The 16,744-nt window shown below is 44.7% G+C and overlaps 1 protein-coding gene across 7 annotated transcripts in view; it reads right to left on the bottom strand.

Annotated features, from left to right (window-relative positions):
• The window catches only part of Snx24 (sorting nexin 24), a 153,913-nt gene that overhangs the window by 124,873 nt on the left and 12,296 nt on the right, over positions 1-16,744 (bottom strand). For 3 of the 7 annotated variants that reach the window (XM_087593115.1, XM_087593116.1, XM_087593118.1), the window contains exon 2: positions 5,691-5,762. The gene's annotated coding sequence lies outside the window, so the exon portion shown is untranslated. 7 annotated transcript variants of the gene reach the window in all.

The following is a 16,744-nucleotide window of genomic DNA, read 5'->3' as shown; positions in this document are numbered from 1 at the left end:
ATTATTTCATTTGATTAAACGGTCTCTATTGGTCACTATTATCTGTAGGCTCAGGCCATTAGAGTCAACGGTCACCATTCAACAGGTGACTGGTGAAGGGAGGACCAAGAGCCTCCCCAGGAAGTCTCATGACTTGCCAAGCTCACTCTTCAACTATGCTGCTAACTTTTTCTCATAGAATACCTTCCCCAAAAGTCAAATTTATCAAGTGAGCTAAATTTATTAATGCTATTTCTTTCTTATCACAAGTGCTGGCTTCAGGGTTGTTTGGTCCAAAATCAGAGCAAGTAAACACACCATACCTTAGTGAGCATCCAAAGCTACCTCTTCTTCACACCTCCACTCCAACCCCTCTCTACCTCCACAAGGCCACCTGGTGTGAAGAGCGCTCACCCCAGACACCTTACCTGCTGCCTCTCTGTAACCCACATACCTGTCCGGCTGTATCCTAGCCCAGGGCCTTCAGGGAAGGAACTAAGCCATGCTTGTGGAAGCAGAGACCGCCATGGCACTATCTGCTGACACTGAACTAACTGCACCTCTGCCAGGCACATTCCAAAGATTATTTCATCTTCTCTTTTCTTTTCTTTTTTTTTTTTTTTGGTTCTTTTTTTCGGAGCTGGGGACCGAACCCAGGGCCTTGCGCTTCCTAGGTAAGTGCTCTACCACTGAGCTAAATCCCCAGCCCCTTCTCTTTTCTTTTTTTCCTTCCTTCCTACCTTCCTTCCTGTAAGACATGATATATAATTTAGCCTGGATTAGCACTGAGCTCACTATGCTAATCCAAGAATGACCTTCAACTTTCTGACCCTCTGACCACCATCTTTCAAATGCCAAGGTTAAAGGCGTGCACCACTATACCTGGTTATGTGGTGCTAAGTAAGAATCAAAAGCAGGACTTTGTTCATGCTAGACCAGCACTCTACCAGCAAAGCTATGTCCTCAGCCTCCTTGTTAGCCCTTCTTAACGATAAACTGTCCCAATTTGTATTTAAGAATATGACTGTATAGGTTTCCCTCTCCACACAACAATAAGAGGTCAGTGGATTGTTGTTTAACAATGCCTCTACTGTATACTATTTCACAAATGGGTAGACTCCCTTAAGAGTCTGCTGGGTATTTACTAAGAGTCTTAGAGAAAGAGGGGGGAAAAAAACCCAAACACCCTGGGTCAGAGAGATGGCTCGGTGGTTAAGAACACTGGTTGCTCTTTCAGAGAACCTGAGCTCAGTTCCTGGCACTCACGTGACGGCTCACAGACATCTGAAATGCCAGTTCCAGGGGATCCGAAGTTCTTCTTACCTCTGCAGACACCAAACACACACACATAGTAAACACACATATACTCAGAGAAGTCATTCATCCAGATCAGTAAACCTTAAAACTTTTAAAAAAGAAACAAAACCCTAATGTGACAGCATCTCTAAAAGGTCAGTACAATGCCCAAAGGCCTTAAAAAATCATTGGTTGAAAAACAAGTCTAAATAAATATTGGTGCTGATGACTTTGGAGCAAGGCACGGTGCTGGCATTGACCCCAGAGAGTGCACCTGCTAGACGGATGCTCTGTTTCTAGATACCTATAAAACTGCGCCTTACATGCCTCATCTCTGCGACTTTACCTAGTCCTCAGCCTCTGCCAACTTACAGCTTCTGCCTGGCTTTCCCAACTCGGCCTTCTTCGGGCCTCCCCAAGCACCCAGATGGACTGCATGCTCACAGCAGCTCATTCAGAAGCCAGTGCTACACTTCCGATCAGACTGCTGGCTTCCCCACCCAGGCGCTCAGAATCCTCTAGGTCACTGAGGGAAAAGTTGCACAGAAATTTTCTAGAGCCGGAACTCAAGAAAAACAAACTCTGACTGCAAAAATAGCTTTTGGGGAAAAAAAAAAAAACTTCACCCAAGCTGACCTCATCCGAGCCTGGCGGAACCTCACAGCAGTGAGTCAGGAGTCAAGATCTGATTAGAGTGAAACACAAGAATGGGTGTGAATGAGCACTGGCCCTGTCCCACTGCCAGGTTCCAGCAGGAAAGGAGGCTGGTGCAAAAGGAAAGAAAGGCATTTCCAGACTGTGGTCTGAATCACTGTAACTAGGTTTAAACATCAACGTAGGAACTATTATAATCATTGCCTTTTTGGTAACAAGAAGTAAGTTTGTTCTTCTACCATGAAAATCTAGGCTTCCGGAATCAACTAACTCTTGGAAGGCATTTTCTGCATCCTGTGCTGCCAGAAGCATTTTCTCTGCAAAAAGTTGTCAAGAGGCTTGAAGAAGTGGTAGTCCATTGGTGAGGGGTCCGACGAATACGGTGGATGAGAAAAGGGAATGGGAGCCCAGTTCCTTCCTCTCTCAAAGCCTCGCTGTGTTCTGTGGTTGGCTGCTGTCCGAAGAACAGGCTGCAAATATTGCTGTTCCCTATTCGGCCCAAGGATCTGCTAAGCAGACTCGCAGACATATGGTCGCACCGGGATTCCAAGAACGGTAGTGGATCAGATGTGCAGAACAGTCTGACAGAACCAATGCTGGCTATGAACTTGTGAGCATGTGCGTGCGTGCACGTGCATGTGTGCGTGTGCATGTGTGTGTCTGTGTATCCTCGGGAAGCACTTTGGAGTATCTTCTCTGTCCAACCAGCCAGCTGCTGCCAGTTTTCGTGTGACATCACTTTTCATCACTGGGGTTGACCCAATCATGAAATGGATGGTTGCTGGGCAGAATACAAGAGGGCAACAGGTCAAAGCAACTGTTTCCCCTTCCCATCAGCTCATGAGGGCCCTGCCTCATGAGCTTTTTTACCTTCCCAACTTGCTCCAAACTGGAATTCCACTTGGTGAGGAAGAAGGCTGACACATTACTCATACACATTCTTCTTACGTGCAATGTATTCTGCAGTTTCTTGTTGGATACATTAATTTCTCTGCACCCCCATCAGGAATTTCAACCCCACGCTGTCTCCCATAGCCAAAATAAACTCCGGTTGGCCCAAACCACCTGACCCTAGGTCCTTCATAAAACAAGAATTCACTGAGCGCTTTTCTTGGTCAACCTAGTCATAGAGTTTCTAGACATTTAGCACTTTGTCCTTGATCTCCTCCAATGTCAAATGGAGTGTGTCACTGCCTAACACTACAAGTGTGTGACCATTCCAAGAACCCAAGAGAGCATCAAAGATGGATGCAGAGTCCTGGGCCTCTTACACATTCCCTCAGGGCAGAGAGTGGGGCTGAGCTTCAGCCAAGGCCAGTATGGTAAGCTGGGGCAGGAGCAGACACGGGCAGAAAGGGTAGGACCCGCCGTGGCTACGCCACCCTAGCGTGGGAGCTCGTCTTTAAAATAAAAGAGAATTGTTTCTCATTTAAGTGGTGAATGCCAAATTATTTCAAAGATAAGAAAAAATCCTAATATACGATGAAAGGGAGGTAACATATGTGATATCATCGGAACCCCAACTGTCAGAAATGTGCACTATATATAATTATGAGTATATAATTAGCAGCGTTAGTAATGAGTAATAGTTGTTCCCACATTACAAGTTCTTACTATGGGTGTAGAGTTTATACTTGAGCCTGTGATAAGGCTGGGGTAGGCGTTTTAGGGAAATGTGACTCTGGGAGAATAGATGACTTTCACAAGTTCCCTTACAAGTGAGCAGGCTGGAATGTGGAACCAAGTGGCTCTGGCCTGGGGCTTCTTCACATAGCCTTAAGAAGTTCCTCAAATAGGCTAAGCAGGGGTCAGAGGTTGGTGTGTCTATAAGCCAGTACAGAAAGCACTTCTGCTGAATCAGAATGTGACTGGCCCACTAGATCTTTCAAATGAAGCTGGTATTTCTCCTTCATGCTACCCTAGTACGCAATGGAGAGCACCTTTCCAAAATGGCGGAAGGCTCATCTTGGTTGTCAACTTGGGCAGAACTAAGACGTGCTTCCATCAGACTCGCCTATGGGCGATCTGTGGGACATTTCCTTGGTCACTAAGTTAATACAAGAGGCCACTGTGGGTGGCATCATCTCTGGACAGACAGACCTAGGCTGGTAGGAAACCTGAGCTTAGAAGCAAGCCAACAAGCAGAGTTCCTCTGTGGTTTCTGGTTCAAGCTCCTGAGTTCCTGCATTAGCTTCCCTAGATGACAGGTTGTAACCTGTAAGATTAAATAAACCCTTTCTTCTCTCGGGGTGCTTATCGCAGCAACAAAAATACCGGGTAAGTCACTCATCCAACAGTGTGCAGGCTTAACTATAGATTAAAATCACCTACGGCCCAGGCAGAACCTAGAAAACCATTTGGGGAGCTGTTTTGAACTCTCCTCATAGCCTCATGCTCTATGCCATTGTCTCAAACCTTAATAATATCCTCAGAGATCATATGTGGGTCTGGGGACACTTTATTGCAGTAGCTTTCACCTGGCTACTCATCAGAATCCCAGGAGGGACCATTTAAAAACCCTCTCTGCCAGGCCTGTGGCCCATGCCTGTAATCACAGGGCTTGGGAGACAAAGCCAAGCTGATCTCTGAGTCTACGTAGGAAGTTCCAGAGCAGCCAGAGCTAACCATGGAGACCCTGGCAACAAAAGAAAAAGCCTCCTTCTGGGCTGGGTGTGCAGTTCGGTTGTAGGCTGTATGTCCAGCATAGACAAGGTTTTAGGTTCAGTCTTCAGCAGGGGGAGCAGGAGGAGCAGGAGGAGTAGGAGGTAGGGCGTCTGATTCTTAATCCACCCCCAGAGCTCCTGAACTCTCACAGGAGAGCAAGGCATCGCCAGTTTGTAACCTTTCTGGCTGGCTCTGAGTACAGCTATGGATATGCACTTGATCAGTGGCTGCTTTAGCACTGAAAGGCCCTAGCCCTATTGATGGAGATCTACCTCTACAGCAGTGGCAACCATCGCAGTGGCAACTGAAAGGACAATATAAACCCCATTTGTCCCCATTTAAGGATCTCATTTGTCTCCATTTTGAGAACCAGGCCTGATTTCAAAAAAGGCCTTAAGGTACCAGATTCCGGAACAGACCTTATGTCCCTGAAACTAGTTCATAGGACACCAGCTCTGGGAACAGGCCATAAAATCAAAAACAAGATCATAAAAACCCCTCCCAAAGAACAGCCTGGGGGCAACCACAGAAATGGGGAAATATCTCAGAATGGGCCATCTGCACTAGACTGCCTATTTCATCACATGGTTGACCGTTCGTGACCTAGGAATGTAGACCACTGATCACCTGTAACCCCCTAGCACCCACTAACGAAAATTTAGATTATCTAATCCTTCTAGAGAGTTCCCCCGGTTCCCTCTAAGAAGGCCTGCATGCCTTTATCTGGGGTTGCCAGTTCAAAGAATGGCTGACCCCAGGATGCCAGTGTTTCTGTAGAATAAACACTCCTTGTCTTTGCATTCTCTGGCTCTGAGGTCTTCCTTCAGTGATTTTCAGACCCTTACACAACGAACCCCTCCCTGTCCTAGTTTGGTTCTGTTGCTGTGATCACCATAACCAAAAGCAACATGGAGAGAAAAGAGTTTATTTCAGGAGGTCGAGGCTAGACCCTGGAGGTAGGGGCTAAAGCAGAGGCTATGGAGGAATGCTGTTTACTGGCCTGCTCTCCATGGCTTTCCTCTTCTTGGATCCAAGAGCACACGGCCAGGGACTGCACTGCTCCTGGGGAGCTGGGTTCCAATGCCCCAGAGACTTGCCTGTTAGTGCTCTGTTGGAGGCATTTTCCCAATCCTGGTTCCCCTTTCCAGGCATCCCTGGCTCCTGTGGAGCTGGCAACAAACAATACAACAATCAGCAACACTAGCCAGCACACCCCTCCTCCTTTCACTGAGCCTACTCGGTGCTGACAACCAAAACTTTTTCCACTTGGCTCCCTGCCCCCCACCTCCTTCTGCATCTGACTGCACTGCAGAGCTCTGCCCCCCCTCTCCGCCTCCCAGTCACCAGTGTGTGACTCATCCCGCAGGCACACCACGATGTCATTCATTCTCTCCCAGCACTTTCTTCTCTTTTTATTGTTACTTTTCTGAGACAGGGTTTCTCTGTGTATCCCTGGCTGTTCTGGAATCCACTCTACAGACCAGGCCTCAGACTCAGAGACTCCCACCCCTCTGGCTCTGCCCGTGAATGCTTCTCACTCCACTTTCATTGCCACTCTCTCTGCTTCCGCTTCTCCCTTGTGAACATTCAACACGGTCACTTCTGCCATCAGGGAATAGATGATGCCATCTGGTCACATTAAATGTGGGCACAAGGCTACAGACCAAGGAGCCACAGTAGGGTTCCTACTTTAAAGAACTGCCCCACCCTGTTTGCTCTGAAGGAGGGACTTTGTGCTGACTTCTGAGGGCAAGCATCTCCTCAGGATGCAAGACCCAAGTCAGCCTTCTTACCCCAAGCCGCAAGGCACACTGTTTGGTTAAAATCAACGAGTTTTTGTTTTGTTTTAATTTGTTTTTATAATTTTTAGTGTAGGGGTGTGTGTGTGTGTGTGTGTGTGTGTGTGTGTGTGTGTGTGTGTGAAGTATGCCAGTGTTCCCATGAGGCCAGAAGAAGGCTTCAGTCCCCTGGAGCTGATGCTATAGGCAGGAACCACACTTATGCCCTCTCAAGAGTACTAAGTACTGATCCAATGCTCAAGCCCCCTTTGCTTTGCCTTTTCCTGTTTGTATTTATTTGCTTGGCTGGTTTGGGATTTAGTTTTGTTTGTTTGGTGACAGGATCTCAGCTAAGAAGTCCAGGCTTAGAGGCATGTAACACCATGTCTGGCTAAAAAAAAAAAAAAAAAAAGTCCCCATGGTTAAAAATAAAGGCTTTTGTACAGTTGCATACTCACCCGTGGGTTCTGCAAACGCTATTTATTCCATGGGGCAAAAATGAAAACCTGAAGGGTGCAAACAAAAGGCTTTGTGTTGCGATGCCAACGCACTGAGAGCCCACATGGAGAAACTCTCCCAGAGGGCTGAGCAAAGGCTACGGGAGCTTCCAGACCACTCAGGAAGGGCTGGGGAACGTCCCCCTGCACCCTTCCCCTGTGGAGAAATCTCCTTCCTATACATATAACAGCATCAATGAAAAATCTCAAGAGCACTAAGAAAACAGTCTTGCCTCAGAAGTACTTCCTGTAGTAACTGTCTATTACTTTGGGTTTTGTCCATGTTCTCTTAGAAGGGTTCTTAAAACAATCAAAGGAAAAGGCCTAATGCACCCAGTCTCTGATACAAATTAGTAGCTAAAATAAAGTCGTAACGTACTCCCATAGTTTTTAGGGCAATGATCAAGATTATTGACTTCTAAAATAAGGTCTCCGTTAACATCCTAAGTAAACTTCAATCCCATGTCGAATGAATGATTGGCTCTTGAGAAACAATTTAACAATAATATTTAAAAGTCAATTAAAAACAGCGTAAGCACTCCTGTCAGTCAGCTGTGACCTCTGCTCTACGGTGCATTTAAATGTATGTCACCTTGACCTGTAACATAGCAGTCTAAAAAATTTTGGTCAATATAAATCAAACGCACTCTAATTTATTCAGCAGATTTCCTACCGTCTGAATCAACATCAGAAATCTAACAGTGTTTGTTATTCTGTATTGACGGAAGGAAGCATATTTAAATGATAAGTACTCCTGAACATCATTTGGAAGTTAAATCGTTCCCCACGGGAAGGCTTCCATAAATGGTTGCATTTAAAGGTCATTCACCACCAGAGTATGAACAACTGTTGCATTTATTAGCACAGGCTCGATAGTGTGAGAGCTGTAATCCACCCATCAGTTTTCACTGACAATGAGATCTAATTGTCCAGTGATGGAAAATAAAGGAAACAGACTTCCTTCTGTGACTTTAGATTCCCTGCACCATGACCACAAAAACTCAGGTGCAAGGCTGGGCGTTGGTGATGCCTGCCTATGATCCTACTACTTGGGAGGCTGAGACAGGAAGATTGCAAGTTGGAGGCCAGACAGTTGTATAGAAATATCCTGGCTAAATGGTGTGCTGCGTGCAGGATGCAGATCAGAGTGTTTATAAAGCCACGGTATCGATCTGCAGTATCGACCTTTGGCACCAAACAAAGCAGGTATGGAGGTGAACTTCTGGGAAGGTGGAGTAGACAGAAGGATTACAAGTTCTAGGTCGTCCTTGGCTACAAATCTATTTTAAGGCCAGCCTGGACTACATAAGACCCTACCTCAAAAAGGAAGGAAGACTAGGAAGCGCAAGTCCCTGGGTTCGGTCCCCAGCTCCGAAAAAAAGAACCAAAAAAAAAAAAAAAAAAAAAAAAAAAAGGAAGGAAGAAAGGGAGGGAGAGAAGGAAGAAGGGTAGGAGGAAAAAAGAGAAAAAGGGAGGGAGGGGACTTCCAGGCCAGCTTCCCTTACACACACACACACACACACACACACACACACACACACACACACACTGACTGGCTCTAGGACACAGCTATTTATAGGTGATCAAGGGGCCATGGGAATGGAAAGAAACCCCTCATTCCAGAGTCTGGCTGAAGGCTTTCATCAACAAAAAGTCAAAAATCCCAGCACAATTAACATTTGCTGTGAAGGGCACCTACAGACAAGCAATATTCCTTTTAATATTTATTTCAACTAAAAAAATGTTAAAATAGCAAGCCCCCCTCCCCCGCTGAAGCCCTGAGCGCCACAGCTTAGGACCTTAGTCCTCTCCAAGATTTAAACCTGAAAATTTCTGGGATTCTCACAATCAGGATTATAAACTTTTATTTACAGCAAAAACAAAACAACTTCCTCTGTACCTCATGACTTAGGTTTTTGTTTGCTTTTGGAGCTCTAGAGGACCTTTCATTAACGTGGAGCAATAGGGCAGGCCTTTTTAAATCCTCGGGCTGCCAGGAGAGAGGACGAAGAACAATGTCATGCCTTTGAGTCAGGGACAGCGATGGGGTTTCATAAGCAGCTGTGCGATGTGTGGGGTTCTTCAAGGAAAACAGTGGAAAAGCCTAGAGTATCAGACCAACCACATTAAGGATTTTGGTTAGTATCTAAAGAAAGAAATAGAGGGGAGAGGGAAGGTTCCCCCTTTTCACGTTAGAACTTAGAAAAACAGGCGGGCTTGACGGTGAAGATCTGCAAGGATTAACTAGTGATGCAGGTTTGCAATCCCACCCGACACACATGGAGGACCAACCTATGGTCTCATCTGGGTTCCTCCTTACGTCTGCTTTAAAATGGAACTTTAGAAGTCACCAAACTTATATTGTCACTATTGTAAAGAACTTCATTGTAACTTTCTCTTAAGAAGCCCACAGCCACGCTTGGGCGTGTCCTAGCCTTTGTCCAAGCCTGCCTATTAAGCTGTAGGAAAGCTATCATAAGCTCTATTCTTAATACGGTCTCTGAAAAGAACACTGCGGAATGCTGAGGACAGCAGCTGAGCTGTGTCATTGACCCGCACTCCATGGCCACTGACCGCTTAGAATAAACAACAGAGAGTAAATAAAACTTAGGCCCACGTGATCGCTCAGCCCATAAAGGTGTTTGGTGACAAGTCTGACAATCTGAATTTGATGCCCAGAACTAACAAGGAAGAATCAGAGAGACAACTCACTCTCTCTCTCTCTCTCTCTCTCTCTCTCTCTCTCTCTCTCTCTCTCAATGTATTTATTTATTTTATTTACGTGAGTACACTGTCAGGGGTTGGGGATTTAGCTCAGTGGTAGAGCGCTTGCCTAGCAAGCGCAAGGCCCTAGGTTCAGTCCCCAGCTCCTAAAAAAGAAAAGAAAAGAAAAAAAAAAAAAAAAAAAACGTGAGTACACTGTAGCTGTCTTCAGACAAATCCGAAGAGGGCATCGGATCTCATTACACATGGTTGTGAGTCACTATGTGGTGGCTGGGAATTGAACTCAGGACCCCTGGAAGAAGAGTCAGTGTCCTTAACCACTGAGCCATCTCTCCAGCCCAGCCATCGCCATTCTTATGTGGAGTAACATAGCTCCTTAACTGAGTACGCAAGATACGACACCCTCCCTGAACCCACTCTCCAGCCACAAGAAAATGAGAATGGTCCTATGAAATATAACTCCCAGTTTTCAGAATGCTCAGACAGGAGGATCACTAGGAGTTTGAGGTACCAGGGCTACATAATAGCTCATGTCACCAACCTGTAGGCTCATCTGCCTAACTATGACATTTATACCATAACAGGAATCCCCACTAGGGAGGGAAAGAAAGGGGCAAGGGTGGAAAACAGGCTCACAGTCTCTAGAACAATCTCTGGATCCCTGAGCTCTACAAGAACTAGGGGAAGGTAACCAGAGAGACAACTATAAAATACAACCCTGGCCAGGCTACCTTTGCAGTACACATTTGCATATTACAAATACCATTCATTCCCCTTCCAAATAAAAAGGCAACTAGAGACAGGACAATCTAATATTCCAGACACAGCCAATCAGTCTCGCCAGCAAATTCTGTGGGGTCTAAGAGGGCTTTCAGCTTTGTGGAACATCATTCATCCCTTCTGAAGGTTTCTGGTAAGCAAAAAAATAAATGAAAAGTAGTAAAAAAAATTCCTCTCAGTCTTCTTACATTGAATTCATGTATCTGATTGGGGATGCAAAAGAGGTGCCAAAGACAGTAACAGAGTGGGAGCTAACTCAACTTTCAGTAACCATGAGATGCTACAGAAAGTCAGCTTTATTTACTTACTTAATGTATGTGAGTACACTGTAGCTGTCATCAGACACACCAGAAGAGGGCATTAGATCTCATTACAGATGGTTGTGAGTCACCATGTGGTTGCTGGGGCTTGAACTCAGGACCTCTGGGAGAGCAGTCAGTGCTCTTAACCACTAAGTCATCTCTCCAGCAGCTTCTAAAACTTGGTTTCCAAACTGGGATGTGGTGGTGCACACCAGTAATCCTAGCATTCAGGGAGCTAAGGAAAAAGGAACATGACAAGAGGTAGCCTGTGCTACATCATGAAAGTCTGTGGATGGAGGGGTGGTCAGTGGGTAAGTAGATGGAAAGGTAGAAAGAGAAATACAGATAACATAATTTCCAAATATACACAAGCTAGACATGTCTCTGTCCCTCCCTATATAATGCTGGCTTTTATGAACCAAGCACGGCACCAGGCAAACCGCACTTTATTTCACTCCTATTTCCCTAGAGTATAAAGCAGTTAATCAAGAAATGTTTCCCTGGGTTTGGTCCCCAGCTCCGAAAAAAAGAACCAAAAAAAAAAAAAAAAAAAAAAAAAGAAATGTTTGGAAAATATAATGACTTTCTCAAAGTCTTAGAGATTTTACTACCTCACAGCTCATGAGTGACTTATATTCATAACTTATCTAAAACATTACCCTGAAGGAACAACTCTGACATCCCCAGATGACCCTTAAGGCTAGAATCCTCCATTACTTGCCAAGTACTTTAATGAGAACCGTTTAGTTCTGAACTCTCGTCACAAGTCACCTCAAAAACCGTAAGGGTGCAAGCATTCCAGCTACGCCTGCATATACAAGTGGCACCTCCGATCCCCAGCGATCCTTTAGAGCTCCAATACCTCGGATGCTTGGACAGTAAATAGGATTCTTTGTGCTGCTTCACTGGTAAGCCGTTAGATTTCACCAACCCATGCATGGTCTGACTTGTATTTTCTTTTCTCTGGGGAAGCTCAATGAAAGCTACATTTAGATATAGAGCTCTTCCTGGTGGGAATCTTGATTTGAAATACATTCTTCCCACTAGTCCAATTTGTCGATAAATATTCTAGGTACGAGATAAAATAGCCTTTTCTGCAGCGAGCCCGAACTCTACGGGAACATTTTTCATGGGAGCATTTTATTTCCATTTGCCTGGTTTTATGTGTGAGGCTGACATTATTTCCAGTTTGAGTGGCTAGTGAAGAAGCAACCGCTTCCCTCTCAATGGAATGTTAAATATGAGTATCATAAAACCCTAAGGGCTGTAGGAACAGCTCGGGGCGGAGCCTGTGGGAGCAGCTCAGGGGCGGAGCCTATGGGAGCAGCTGGGGGAGGAGCACTTGTGTTGCAAGCCTGAGGTCCTCTGCTCAATCTACCATTGCAACAATCTTTTTGTTATGATTTTGTTTTATTAGCCAGGTATGGTGGCTCACTCTATAATGCCAACACTCAGGGAACTGAGACAGGAGGGCAGGCCAGCGTGGCTTAGACAGTGAGTCAAGGCCCGCCTGAACTAACATTGCTAGAGTTTGTCCCAAAACTCAAACCAGCCAAGTCTGGTGCCGCACACCTTTGATCCCAGCACTAGGAGGCAGAGGCAGGTGTAGCTTTGTGAATTCAAGGTCAACCTGGTGATCTTGGAGTACATAACGACATCCTACCTGAAGGAAAAAAAAATCCTTAATAAATTCTAACCTCGGGCTGGAGAGATGACTCAGTGGTTAAGAGCACTGACTGCTCTTCCAGAGGTCCTAAGTTCAATTCCCAGCAACCACATGGTGGCTCACAACCATCTGTAATGAGATCCGATGCCTCTTCTGGGGTGTCTGAAGACAGCTATAGTGTACTTACATGTAATAAATAAATCTTTAAAAAAAATTCCACCTTGATAAAAAATTCACATAAAATAAAATGAAATTGGTTCTTGAGTATATAAAGATGTTCAACACCACGACTTAAGAAGTTATTAACATTAACAACTGCATTTAACAATAACTACACATCTTACCAGATTGACGTATTGGGGAGGAGGATCTCATATAACCCAGGCTGGCATCAAAGCTCACTCTGCAGCTGAGGATGACCTTGTTTCTGATTCTCTGAACACACCTTCCAGGTGCTGAGACTACAGAAACGCCACCATGTCCAGCTTCACCTATCAGATTGGTAAAAATCCAAGAGCAACCGAAGCAACATGTTGGCTGGCAAGCTGGCAAAGAAGCAGCCAAGCAGCATTTGTGAGCTGTTACAGAACTGCAAATCCAGCACAACGTCTGTTGCACTCCAATGTCCACGAAGATGGCACACGTTTACTTTTGCCCCAGTCACCTACTGTTTGGAATCTACAAACACACTAACAATTATTTTGAAAGGCTCGCACCTAGCACACACCTGGTAGCCCTGTACCCGGAAGGCAGAGAAAGAAGATCAGGAGGTTAAGGCCAACCTGGCCTACAGGCAAGCCTGTTTCAAAACAGAATACAACAGAACGAAAGAGAATGCCTTTCACAAGCTTGTGGATGGCAGCCTGTCAATAGAAAGCAATATAACTTTGGCAAAGGTCAGAGCATTCTTGTACACAATACATGTAAGTTTCTTTTATGAGGAGCTCTGGTTATGTGGAGAAAAAGGCAAGTCTGGGGACGACAAAATGACTCGTTAGGTGAAGGGGCCTGGTGACCTGAGTTCTATCCCTGGAACCCACTTAACGGTAGAGGGAGAGAACTGATACACCTACCTCCCCTGCGACCCCCGACCCCACAAAAACACCAAATCAAAACAGAGCTTCCTACTCTCAGTGGAGAGCTGGTAAGAGGCTTCATGTGTGAGTTCCTTATTTTTAAATGGGAATCAATGACAGAGGAAGGAAGCCGGGTGAGGACAGAAACAGAAGGTGGATGCCCTGTGACTGACATTATACCTCACACAAGAAGAAAAAGATAAACAGAATTAATGGGCTTTCTGTTTGTTTTGCTTTGGTTTTTGGTTTTTTGTTTTTTAGTTTTGTTTTTTTTTTTTTTTGTTTTTGTTTTTGTTTTTTGAAACAGCTCCAGCTCCAGGGCATTCAGCACCTTCTTCTAGCCTCATGGACACCTACACACCTACACACACCTACACACGCACACACACACACACACACAGAGGGAGATAATAAAATCTTTTTTTTAGATTTATTTTTTATTATTCAACATTGTGTGTGTGTCTATATGTGTGTGTAGGTGTGTGTGTGTAGGAATGTGTGGGTGTGTAGGTGTGTGTAGGTGTGTGTAGGTGTGTGTGTGTGTAGGTGTGTATGTAGGTGTGTGTGTGTATAGGTATGTGTCTGTGTAGGTGTGTATGTAGGTATATGTGTATGTAGGTGTGTGTGTCTGTAGGTATGTGTGTGTAGGTGTATGTGTGTAGGTGTGTGTGTCTGTAGGTATGTGTGTGTGTGTGTGTGTGTATAGGTATGTGTCTGTGTAGGTGTGTGTGTGTGTAGGTGTAGGTGTGTGTGTAGGTGTGTGTGTCTGTAGGTATGTATGTGTGTGTAGGTATGTGTGTCTGTAGGTATGTGTGTGGGTGTGTTTGTATAGGTATGTGTCTGTGTAGGTGTGTGTGTGTAGGTGTAGGTGTGTATGTAGATGTGTGTGTCTGTAGGTATGTATGTGTGTGTAGGTGTGTGTGTCTGTAGGTGTGTGTGTGTGTGTAGGTATATGTGTGTGTAGGTATGTGTGGGTGTGTAGGTATATGTGTGTGTGTAGGTATGTGTGGGTGTGTGTGTAGGTGTGTGTGTAGGTGTGTGTGTGTAGGTGTGTGTGTGTGGGTAGGTAGGTGTGTGTGTGTAGGTAGGTGTGTGTGTGTGTAGCTGTGTGTCTGTGTAGCTGTGTGTCTGTGTAGGTATGTGTGTAGGTATGTATGTGTATGTAGGTGTGTGTGTAGGTGTGTGTGTAGGTGTGTGTAGGTAGGTGTGTGTGTAGCTGTGTGTGTGTAGCTGTGTGTCTGTGTAGGTATGTGTGTAGTTATGTATGTGTGTGTGGGTGTGTGTGTGTGTAGGTGTGTGTGTGTGTGTGTATGTGTAGGTGTGTGTAGGTGTGTATAGGTGTCGGGAACTGAACTCCAGTCCTCTGCAAGAGTGATCCATGCTCTTGATTGCTGAGCCGTCTCTCTAGCCCAGCTAGCCCATGATCGTGTATGTGGGCCCTCCTGCATGAAGACAATCCTTTACAGACACATCCACACAACCACCTGATAAAAGATGACTGCTCAACTTGGACATTTTTTTAAGGTGACTCTAGGCTGTGTAAAATTTATAGTTAATGATAACCAGGTCAGACACTGTAGAAAGTTAGAACATGTCATTGTGGTTCCTAGTTCTAATTCTGTGAGTTTCTTAAGCACTTGCCAGTGCGATATCTGACTCTGGGGAGGGGCTGACTTCACCTCTGAAGGAACTCACTTGAGGAACTCACTCAGTGTTGTCTTCATCAGAAATAAGAAACCTCAGCTAAATAGGCTGCCATGCCTTAAAAATGCTTCCTAAATCCTGCAGTGTATACAGAACTATCTTATCATACTTGACTAAGAGTCTCTAAATGTAGGATGATGTCACAGGTAAGGAGGCACTAGATAGAAGGAGGCCTGTCACTGGACGAGAAGGAATGATGGGCGGGAAAAAAGTTTGAAGGAAGAGGAAGAGACTAGAACAGAGAAGGCGTGACAGGACACAGGAGAGGGTGAGAAGCCATGGCAGGTGATGTTAAGATTCTGCTCTGTGTATTTATAGGTTTGTTATTAATGTTCCTAAGGGATGGATGGTACCGGGCTTTGTATGTTTAGGTGGGCAATTATATCTTGTCAAAGTCCTGAGTTTTAAGTTGCTTGTTGGTTTTTGAATTGATAGATGTTTAGGGGGCTGGAGAGATGGCTCTGACTGCTCTTCCAGAGGTCCTGAGTTCAATTCCCAGCAACCACATGGTGGTTCACAATCATCTGCAACACAATCTGATTCCCTCTTCTAGTGTGTCTTAAGAGAATGACAGGGTACTCACTTATATAAAATAAATAAAATCTTTAAAAAAAAGAATTGATAGGTGTTTAAGTTTGTTTTAAGGAGAGTAAAGAGACTACCCGAATCACGTGGTGATTTTCATCTATGGTTCGGAATTTAGATAGGGAAAAAATTGGTCACTACCTCCAAGTAGAGAGTTGTGATAAATGTCTGTAACACCGGGGAGAGTGAATGCAGACATATATTATAGAAGTTATTAAGGTTAAATAAAAATCTGTGGCTCCAGGTAGAGAGCTTAACAGATTGAGATATCTTGGGCAAAAGTCCTGGTTTGATATGTTGCTTATTGATACTGGAATTGATAGAAGGTATTTGGTTTGTTTTATGAATTACCCTGCTAAAGGCCATATGGCTCTTTGATGCCTGCTAGCAAGGGTTTGTGGTTACTTTTGATATTTACCACAATAGGAAGCTCAAATTCTCTTAACGTGGACTCCACGGGAACTTTGGGTTCATTTCCTGATATCACAGAGTACAAAAGCCTATCAGGCTCATTGTTTAGCTTACTTCCCTTTTAAAAAATTGTTTAGTCTTCATGATGGGTGTGACTTTGAGTTTTATGGTTATATTATTACTCTGGGAGAGAGTGCAAATTACAAGCTTTTCTGGTTTCAGACTAAGGAACACAGTATTTTGGGAGAAAGATTTTGTCTTTGTGTTTTTAAAAAATGTGATTAGGCTCTGGAAACCTCACAGAGTCAAACTGATCAGTTTTGATAGAGGTAGACCGACTGAAAAATGTATTCAGGAGAATTGCCACACCCACTCCAGTAGAGTCTTTGTGACGTGAAGCTCTTGTGATTTGTTTCTATCCAGAACAGAGGCATGTGCCTGGAATGGCTTGGCCTCCTGGAGGTCCTGGCCGTCTCCCTACAAAAAGATGATGACTGGGGTCTATGCTTGTGGTGGAGGTGCCTTCTGTGTTCTAGCCTTGGTGATCTTAGCAACTTTAAGCCTGTCAACAATATCTGATTTTAAGAATATAGCAGTGAGGGAAGATGGTCATGTACCTTTAGATGTC

This window comes from Rattus norvegicus, chromosome 18, assembly GCF_021556685.1.
Source record: "Rattus norvegicus strain SHRSP/BbbUtx chromosome 18, alternate assembly SHRSP_T2T, whole genome shotgun sequence".
Taxonomy (NCBI): Eukaryota; Metazoa; Chordata; class Mammalia; order Rodentia; family Muridae; genus Rattus; species Rattus norvegicus.
This window is presented reverse-complemented; position numbering and strand designations above follow the sequence as displayed.